This window comes from Arachis hypogaea, chromosome 6 (assembly GCF_003086295.3).
Source record: "Arachis hypogaea cultivar Tifrunner chromosome 6, arahy.Tifrunner.gnm2.J5K5, whole genome shotgun sequence".
Lineage (NCBI taxonomy): Eukaryota > Viridiplantae > Streptophyta > Magnoliopsida > Fabales > Fabaceae > Arachis > Arachis hypogaea.
Genome location: NC_092041.1, coordinates 10,118,333 through 10,129,617, shown reverse-complemented (window position 1 = coordinate 10,129,617; position 11,285 = coordinate 10,118,333). Strand labels below are relative to the sequence as shown.

At 24.3% G+C, this 11,285-nt stretch overlaps 1 pseudogene; it reads left to right on the top strand.

Annotated features, from left to right (window-relative positions):
• The first annotated feature begins 2,281 nt into the window (after positions 1-2,281).
• LOC112698085 (beta-amyrin 11-oxidase-like) lies at positions 2,282-6,898 on the top strand (annotated as a pseudogene).
• The last annotated feature ends 4,387 nt before the right edge of the window (positions 6,899-11,285 follow it).

Genomic DNA, 11,285 nt, shown 5'->3' with positions numbered 1-11,285 from the left:
AACTAGTCAATTATTATATATTTATCTATAAATAATATATTATTTAATTTATTTTTAATATATATTTTAAATTTTAATATATATTTTATACTAATAATTAATTTAATTATTAATTTTTTATATGTACTATACGTAACATACACAAATTTTTTATAAAATAAATAATTATACTTATTAATTTAACTCATATTTAAATTTAGGGAAAAAATAAAATTTTTAATATTATCAACCTTTTAAAGTTTTATGATTAGTAGTTGATTCTAAAAAAGTTAATAAAATAATTAATTATTTTTAATATTAAATTAAAACTTTAAATTCTTTTAAAAAAGAAAAGAAAATCTACCTGATGACAATGAGTCGTTGGCTTGGCTGGTGGCAAACTAGGGACTTGTGAAGAAATAAATTCGATCCTGACTCGAAGCAGATTTAAGCAGCAGTAAGTAGTCACTTCTTAATATGTGTTCTGGAAAGTGGAAAGCAAAATCACATTTTTATACTCGTAAATTCTTTGATTGCACAAAGTATATTATTTTATCCTACATGCAGCAAGCGTGGGATTTAGATTCTTTTTATTCTTGTTTGAAAACATTTTCAAAAAATCTGTATTATTTATTTAAAAGTATATTTTTATACTAATTTATGGTTTGTAATTAAAATATAATGGTAGGTAATTTTTTGTTTCAAAAGATGTTTAGTTTTTTCTATTGAAAAAATTTGATTGTTTAGATGAATGATTATTTTATTAAAAAATTATGAAAGATATATAAATATATACATAATAATTAATTAGTGGTGAATTTTAATGTTCATTGTAGAATATTTTGGTTAAAAAAATATATGCATTTACGTAGACTGATTTCTGTTTCTATTTTTAATATTTTTTACTATAAATATTATTTTGATTCTTAATGTTTGGACTAAATATTAATTTAATTTCTAACGTTTCAAATATTTTATTTTAATTAAAAATAATTTTATTAAAAAAATTTAATATTATTTTATTATTAAATTTGACATAAAAAATTAACATATTAAAAATGTAATAAAATTTCAGTACTTAAATAATAAAATCGATCTTCCAACGATTACCAATATAAATAATTTTCCTTAAATTTTGGAATGATGAAATTGATGGCTAAAGATTAAAGTTTGAAATTTTATACGAAAAACAGAATACAAAAAAGAAGTGTTACAATATATATTTTGTTATATTTTTTAAACAAAAATAAAAAATATGACTTAACTAAAAATATTATTAATATTCACAATATTTACTTCATTAATTATTTATATCAAATTTAAAAATAAAATAACATTAAATTTGTTTAAAATTTTTGAATTAAAATAAAATATTTAAAAGATTAAGAAGTATATTAAAATTTAATCCAAATATTAAAAATTAAATAATATTTTACTCTATTTTCTATATTTTAAAAATTTATAAATAAAATAAAAACAATAAAAAAATCTCTTTTCAAAATAATAAGTAAAAAAAAAAAACCCAATTAGATCTATCCATAATCCTTCAACAAGTGCCAACAGATATATAATAAGACATAAACCCTACTCCCACCGTCTCCAAAAGTTAACATTAAAAGGTGTACGTGAAAGTGGTCAAATTAAAGGTGAGAGTGTGTTATGTATAGATAATTACTTTTTCACTTTATATAATTAAAGAATTTAATTTTAATATACTATCAATTTAAAGTAATTTTACATATATATATATATATATATATATATATATATATATATATATCAATAAAAATAATTATTTTTTATATTAAAAAAAATATAAATAGACAATGAGAATATTAAATAATATAAACAATAGATATGTCGAATGTTCAATTCAATAGCTATGTAGATGATTATATATATTCATTATTTTTAATTAGATGATTATTTCTTTAGATTTGATTTACTCATGCGCAGTTAATAATGACTGAATGTTCAATTCACTAGGTTTATAAATGGTTATCCTAATATTAAAATTAAAGAGTTAATTTAGAATGAAATATTTTTTTTACTTTATTGAATCAATCCTAGAACTCATTATTCATATTATTTACAAAAAGTTATTATCTACTTAACAAAATTCTTATATTAATTATACGAATGATCATCCAAAAAATTAAATATAATTATACGAATATATAAAATACTTTACACTATTTTATAATTATAATGATAATACTAAGAGAGTAACAAAGTCCTAACATAAAACAGTCGCACAGAAAAAAAGTCCTAATATAAATATAGCCCTAAGCTCACAACTCAACTCAACTCAAGAAACTGGGAATGAAAATGGAGATAATAAGTTGGGTTTGGATGAGTGGTGCCACATTGTTGGCATGGTACTTTGTGTTAAACACATTGGGGAGAAGACTAAATGAATGGTATTATGATTTCAAGTTAGGAGACAAGCATCGTCTTCTTCCTCCTGGTGACATGGGTTGGCCTCTTCTCGACAATACTTGGCACTATTTCAAGCACCCTCATTTATTCATGGATAACCTTCTCTCCAAGTCTGTATCATTTCTCTTCCTTCTTTAATTATATATTCTACAATATAAGTTTTGTTCTACTTTACTATATAGAGTCAATTATAAAAATTTATATTTATCACACAATAGTTAAATTAAGTTATCATTTTCTTACCTGTAAACAAATTAATCAGGAGTATATCTCGTTTACATTGTAATAATTAGAGCATTAAGTAAAATAACAAATAATAAAAATATATCAATAATATTACTGTACGAGAATTTGACGTTTTCATTTTTGTTGTGACAATTGTAACAGGTATGGAGGAAATGGTATGTATAAAACACACTTGTTCATGAAGCCAAGTATTCTTGTGTGCACTCTAGAGGATTCAAGAAGAGTATTAAGTGATGACAAAAATTTTAGGCTTGCTTATCCTGAAACCGCTATAACAGTGGTTAAAACGATCTTATATGAAGTGTCAAATGAGGATCACAAGCGTTTTCGACGCCTAGTCACTGCTCCCAATCTCCCATCATAGGTTACAATGCTTTGGCCATGTTTCTTGAGCGCATAGAGGACATTGTCGTCAATTCACTCCAAGTCATGGCTGATAATAGCATGCAACAGCCTATTGAGGTCTTCAAGGAGACTAAGTCTATCTCCATGAGAGTCATTCTTCACATCTTCATGGGATCTTACAATGAAAAGATAATCAATCAAGTTGAACATTTGTTTGGTCATATTAATGATGCCTTGTTCTCTTGGCCAATTTACTTACCTGGTTTTTCTTATTACAATGCCCTCCAGGTTAGTATCAACATTAACAAAGACTTACGTACAGTTGTTTTCACGTGAAGTTGTTAATTAAAAACAGTTAAATAATTTGATATATTTGACTAAATTGTTATTTAATAGTCTAAAGTAATAATTTTAGTTAAAAACAACTTCACTTGAATTTTTACTATGTTATGGTTTTTTGATTGATTTTATATGTGGCATATTAATTATTAGAATCGTAAGAAGGTGCAAAAGATAGTTAAATCCGTTGTGGAGGATAGGAAGACGATGCTAAAAAATGGTGAAATGTTATCGGAAAAGAAAGATCTTGTGGATGTTCTTCTGGAACTAGAGGATGTGAATGGTCGAAAATTGAAGGGTGAAGACATTGTTGACTTGTTAATATTATTCTTAATAGCTGGTCATCTAAGTACAGCTACGGTTATGATGTGGGCAATGATTTATCTTTCTAACAATCCACTCGCCTTCAAAAAAGCTAAGGTAATTTGGTATTTAAACCTAAAGTTGATTTCACCTGAAGTTAATATTCAAAGGTCGTTAAATAATTTGACATTTCACGTAAAATCGACTGCACTTGAATTTTTACCATTTTATATTATTGTTCAATATACGCTTCATTTCAAATAGATCTATAATCTCTTTAATTTTAATTCCTTTTATGTTGTAGGAGGAACAAGAAGAAATCATCAAGTCAAGGCCACCTTCGCAACAGTATTTAAGTATTGAGGAAATTAAGCAAATGGTTTATCTTACCAAGGTAATTGTAAGATATATGCAATGCATGTTGTGCATGTGGAAGTCATAATAGCAAACTTTAGTAATTTATACTAAAAATTATTTATTAATTCTTGTAACAATTAATAAATATTAGATAAGATAAGTTCTGATTATTTGTTTTGTTTTTTTTAGTATTATCGTTTACTCTCTAACTTTAAGTAGATTATGGATAAATTGCACTTAATTAATAACCTGATAATTATTAGACATTATTATGTCTTGTAGGTAATTAACGAAGTATTGCGTGTGAGCGATTTTGCCATTCCACTTTCTCGAGAGGCAACAACTGATGTCAATATCAATGGGACTTTATTTTATGTTTTATCACATATAAATAGTTTTAGTAATTGCATTTTTAAGAAATATATTAAAATGTTTAATATTAATAAGTTTTCAATTTTCAGTTCATTATAAATTCATTAAAAAATAAAATAATTTTTATTTAAAAAAATAACCACACTTCCTTTAAATATTGATAGCAAAATATATGTAGCTAGAAGCTCTTATATATTATATATAAATTTTAGTTTGATTTTTAAAAAAATTATTTTAATATTTTATATACAAAATTAACTTTTAGGCTCTCCCTAAAAGTTATCATAATTTTCTGCCTCTTTGTGTAATTATACTTTTCGCTATTGTCTTAATTAATTGACAGGATATATTGACAGAAAAAGAGAAATTACAAAATATAATATATATGTGATTTTTTCAACTTATCAATATTAATGTATTTTCAGGATATATCATACCAAAAGGATGGAGAGCAGTGGTTTGGCAAAAAGCTTGTCATATGTCTTCTGAATATTTTAAAAATCCAGAAGAGTTTGATCCTTCTAGATGGGATGTAAGTACGATTAATATATATTTCAATAATATTTGGTTTAAAATTATATTTTATGCAAATATAATCATCTACTAGTATTTTTTTCGTAATAATATAAATTTTTTTTAAATTATGTTAATTTTGTTTTCACATTATAGATTATGTCACAAAAAATTTATAAAATCAAATTATTTTTACAAAAATTCAAATAATAAACTATTTAGTTGTTATTTTTTTTTGACAGAACTTTTTAGTTATTATTATTATCATGTGAAAGTGTTTAATTTTTTTATTAATAACTAATTTTAATATTTATTATTTAAAACATGAAAAAATTTATCGCGTTTTTCTTTATATATAAAAATATAATTAGATATTAGTATAAAAAATTATATTAATAGTTAAAAATGAACTCAAAACTTTTTTTTGAAACAATTGAATTTTTATTCTAGTTATCAATCACAACATTAATATTCTCTTCAAATTATATGTAATAAATATTTGAAAAAAGAAAAACAAAAATATAAATTAAAAAGATAAGTCGTAAAAATTTGAAGCTAAACAAAAAACTAAAAAATATGCGTATAATAATAACAATATAATTTTTTACGTGAATAATATAACGGAATTATTTTTTATTACATTTAATTATATATTCTTTATAATTTTGTGAATATATTTAAATTATATTATTTTATTCATTTTATTTTTTATAAAACAGAAAGGTAGCCAGAAATGGAGAATGAGAGGGCAAAGAGAGAGAAGAAGGAGCTGAGAGAAGGAGTTTGTTAATTTTAGAGAGAAAGATTTTATTTTAATTATAATGAAAAATATCTTATGACACATTTTGATTTGTTAAATTAGTAATATAAAATATAAATTATAAGTTATATATAAAGTGTAGAGAGAAATAGAGAAAGAGATAGATAAGAGGATGAAAGAAAGAAATTTATTAATTTTAGAAAAAAATATTTCATAATGAAAGCGTCATGTGATATATTTGGTTGTTAAATTAGTAATATAATATAGTTATATTTTAATTTTACTTTAATTTAATTTTTAATTGTAATTAGAGAATATCAAGTTGTACATTCGATTGTCAAATTTATAATTAGTCATTGATAATGATATATAAGAAATATAAAGTGAGTTAAGGAATAAGAGAGATAGAGAAAAAGAAATAGCAAAAAAGAGTTGACTCTTTAATTTTAGAAAAAAATATTTTATTTCAATTAATTGCAATAAAAAAGTGATATGGGACATTTTGATTATAAAATTAATAATAAAAATAAATTTTCTAAATATTTTTTTGTGGGTGAATTGTTGAAGATATATATTGCTAATGCAAATTTGGTGGGCAGGATAAAAATAATACAAATGGAGGAGCCTTCTTTCCTTTTGGAGTTGGAACAAGGATATGTCCAGGAAGAGATCTCACCAAAATTGAAATGCTCATCTTTCTTCACCATTTCGTTCGTAATTATAAGTTAGTTAAATGTTATTATATTTCTCTTTTTTAATTTGTTCTTTTATCTTTTTCTTTTCTTTCCAAAATGATTGATTTATTACTCCATTGCATATGTAACACTAGCCACTTTGATGCCATAACTACTTCTTGCAGTGGTGTATTTATACTATAATATATATATATATATATATATATATATATATATATATATATATATATATATATATATTTTATGAATTGAAATTTGCTTGTGTTATTTTGTACTAATTAACTTTAATTTTATAGGTTTGAGCAGATAAATCCAGAAAGCCCTGTCTCTTATCCCATTACCGTGCCTAAAGATAATTGTCTTGCCAAGGTCACAAAGGTCTCAACGGAATAGCTAAGTGCTTGATGAGCAAATTCAAGTTCAACTATCTAGGTGCTCTATATATGTTATTATTAGTCTTGCATGCGATAATAATAATGTAATCTTTGAGACTTATTACTTATTATATATGTTTATGTATAATCTAAGTGATCTAATAAACAAGCCCACTTAGTTTTGTTCTGCTTGAATGCAGCAATAAAGAGACAATTTTTCTTATTTTCTATTCATCTCATGATTCGTAGTTCAGTATTATATCTTCTCTTATCAATTTGGTAGCTCTGTTGCATAAGATCTATTTGATTTATGCTTTTATTTTTTATTTTTAGAGTAAAGTATTATTTTTGTTCCCAACGTTTTGTGTAAATTTTAAAATTGTCCCTAACGTTTCAATCGTCCTATTTACGTCCCTAACGTTTTAAAATTGACTCAATGTTGTCCTGCCGTTAGGGATCCGTTAATAAAATTAACGGCGGGACAAAATTGAGACGATTTTGAAACGTTAGGGACGTAAATAGGACTAAAACGTTGGGGATAAAAACGATACATAGAAATAAATTTTAATTTTATTCTTCAATAATATCAATTTGTTACTGTACATAGTATTCAATTATTTTTAATCATATTTACACTTAATCACCTTATTTTCGTTCTAAATAAATTTATTTTTTTAATTTTACACTTAAAGTAATGTATTTTTTATAAATAAATAAATTTTACACTTTTATTCTAAATAAATAATGTAATGTGATTAAAATGAAAGTGTAAAATTATAAAAAAAATATAAGTAATATGATTAAGTAATGAAAGTAAAATTACATTATTTATTTAGAATGAAAGTATAAAATTTATTTATTTATAAAAAAATTATATTACTTTAAGCGTAAAATTATAAAAAAAATTAATTTATTTAGAATGAAAATAAGGTGATTAAGTGTAAATATAATTAAAAATAATTGAATACTATGTATAATAAAAAATTGATATTATTGAAGAATAAAATTAAAATTTATTTCTATGTATCGTTTTTGTCCCTAACGTTTTAGTCCTATTTACGTCCCTAACGTTTCAAAATCGTCTCAATTTTGTCCCGCCGTTAATTTTATTAACGGATTCCTAACGGCAGGACAACATTAAGTCAATTTTAAAACGTTAGGGACGTAAATAGGACGATTAAAACGTTAGGGACAATTTTGAGATTTACCCCAAACGTTGGAGATAAAAACAATACTTTACTTTTATTTTTATTTTCAATATCTTATTTTTATTTTTATTTTCTTATTAAGTAAACATTAGTGGTTCATGCAACCCATTTTAAAAGGGAACAAAATATCCCATAATTAATGGGTAACCGCAGAAGCCGCCATAAAAAATTGTTTAGTACTGTTAACAAATGTTTTAAGATACTTTTTAAACTTCTAACTAGTTTTTTTTTTTTTTAAAGGTCAATGTAATTGAATTACAACTGTCCACTCATTAATTGGATCACATGATTGAAGGACAAAAATCCATTAATCTATTAACTAAGCACAAATTAATAAAGTATTTTTATGTGGTTTAACAAAATATTGGATGAGTGGTGACACATTGTTGGCATGCTACTTTGTGTTAAACACATTGGGGAGAAGACTTAATGAATGGTACTGTTTTGAGAGTTATTTGAAACGTTAATTTGAGTTTGAATGTGAGGTCTAGATTTTTTGTGTGGTAGTGTCTGACTTATTTGGTGTTGAGGTGTTACCTGTCTGAGTTTCTCGTGAGAAAGTTAGGGGGTGGTACCTGCAAGAAATTCTGATACTTAAGTTAGCAAGAATTTTAAGTAGATTTTTAGTAGTGTAAAATATGAGTTATACTTGGAGTTCCAGTATATTTATAGTAGAATAGATAATCACTTTTATTGGAATAATTCTATTTTTTTTAGATAAATACTCCCTTTATCTTGAAAATTTGTTGAGATTTACTCTTTAGATAAAATAAAAATAAAAAAAAATTAAAGAAATAATTATTTGTTAAATTAAATAGATCTAGATTTTTATGTTTTTGTCCGACTTCTTTAAAGGGATTGAATTTATCGTAAAAATTACTTTTATTAGTAAATTTTTTTATATTATCGAACCTTACTTTTATTTATTAAACTAAGCTAAGGTATGAACAGGTATTATGATTTCAAGTTAGGAGACAAGCACCGTCTTCTTCCTCCTGGTGAGATGGGTTGACCTCTTCTCGGCAATACTTGGCACTATTTCAAGCACCCTTATTTAATTTATTCATGGACAACCTTCTCTCCAAGTCTATATCATTTTCTTATTGAATTCCACTTCCTTCTTTAATTATATATTCTACAATAATACAAGTTTTGTTCTACTTTGCCATATAGAGTCAATTATAAAAAGAGAAATGTTAAGGGTCAATAATTTTTATAATTTGTAGTCATTAAATAATTATTAATGATAATTTTAATAGTATAAGATTAATATAAAATTAGTATAAAATTTTATCTAATAACTCATTTTTTTTACTATTTATATACTGATCAGAATTTAATAAAATTATTGATCTCTAAACTTTTCCTTATAAAAATTTATATTCATCACACAATAGTTAAATTTAAGTTGTCATATATTTTGTGCCTCGTAAAAATTTCACATATTACATCTTCACTTTGGTGACGAAGTATGATCTTTAACGAAGCAAGAAATGACATGTGGAGCATTATTTAATTTTTGAATGGCCATAAAACTTAAACGAAATGCCATTTTCTCCAAGAAAGTGAGGATTTTTTTTTAATAAATATTTTAAATATTTTATTTACCGATACAGGTAATTTAGACACCATTTACATTTTTGTATTTTATTATTTATCTCATTTACGGTATAAATAAATTAATTAGGAGTTTATCTCATTTACATTGTAATAATTAAAGTATTAAGTAAAATAATATATAATAAAAATATAGAGTATTTATCCATTTTAATCCTTAACTAAATTTAATTATTTGATTGGTCTCTAATAATTAATTTCGTCAGTCACTTAGATTCTTTATTCTTTCAACTCTAACGGAAGACAAAATAGTCCATGGCAACTCTAACAAGGGACAAAATAGTCCTTGACCTCCTCTGTTTTAAAATGATACTGTTCTCTCCCAATTTCCATTATATCTCGCATAACACTAACAGTTTAACATTGTAACTTCAAGCTACACAATGCACACTCTGCAACTTCAATGTTAAGAAAAATCCTCATCAACTTGTTTTCAACCAATTCATACTCAGAAAACTAATGACTATGGGTGTGTTTGGGATTCACGTTGGGGAAGAGAGAAGTATGTTTGAGTGTGTTGAACGTCCCATTTTTATGTTTGGCAACTTTGTGAAACTCTGAACCCAGAATTGCTTTCACATCTGAACGTACGTTCATGTGAAGCAAAAAATTCTAGTTTCTACGTTTACGTTGGGGAAGGTTAATTACAGTTGAACAATTAGATGAGAAATTCAATCCTTTTTTACCAACTCTACCCTTCATTTTCTTCTATAAAAAGGATGCAAGTAACCATATAATTTTCACAGTAATTCTTTGTGTATGTTCTTCTGTTCCAATTTTTTTTTTCATCAAAATTTTTCAGATTTGTTTCGATCACGGTAAGGTAAATATTTTAATTTTTTTATTATTTTTAGTACTCTCTTTCATATTTTGATTTTTATGTTTTTTATCAGATTGTTTTATTTATATGATAAATATTTTTTTAGTGTTTTGCTTTTTCATGCATGTATATTATTATTTCTTATTATTTTTTAGTTCATCTAAATTTTTTTATGATATTTCTTATGTATTTTATTAGAGTTTTATCTTTTAATTTGATATTTATTAGTATTTTTATGTATTAAAATATATTTTGTTAATTTTTATATGTTATTTTAATTTAGTAAGTAAATATTAATTTTATTATAAAATAATGTCTCTTAATAAGATCTATTCAAATATAAAGTAAAATGATAGGATAATATAAAATACACTACAAGAAAAACACCCATTCAGGTACACTTAAAAAGTGTAGCCAAAAGTGAAAAAAAATGATGTTTTAGGCTACGGCTACGCTTTTTATGGTGATTCCTATTCGGCCGTTGCCTATTCTCAAAGGCTACGCTTTCTTGCACCAAGGGCTACGCTTTTGGCGTTTGGGAATAGGCTACGCTTTTCAAGTGATGCTGTCCAGAACCAAAAACTACGCTTTTCAGCTTTCATTTTTCCAGAATAGGCTACGCTTTTCAACGCTACTGCATCACTTGTAAAGCGTAGCCACATTGTATACAATAGCTACTTTTTATAAGCGTAGCCTTAAGTCTCTTTTTTTTTGTATACTATATAAGTGTATCCTTAGGTCCCTCATTATTTTTTTTTCTATATATATTCTAATAATTTTTTTTCTCTAAAACCTAATATTTAGTAATATGATTATATATATAATCCTATTTTTTTAATTGAATTAGTCAAAAATTATAAAATAAAAATAAATACATAATAGTACCATACAATATTCTTTAAATAATAAAAATTATCC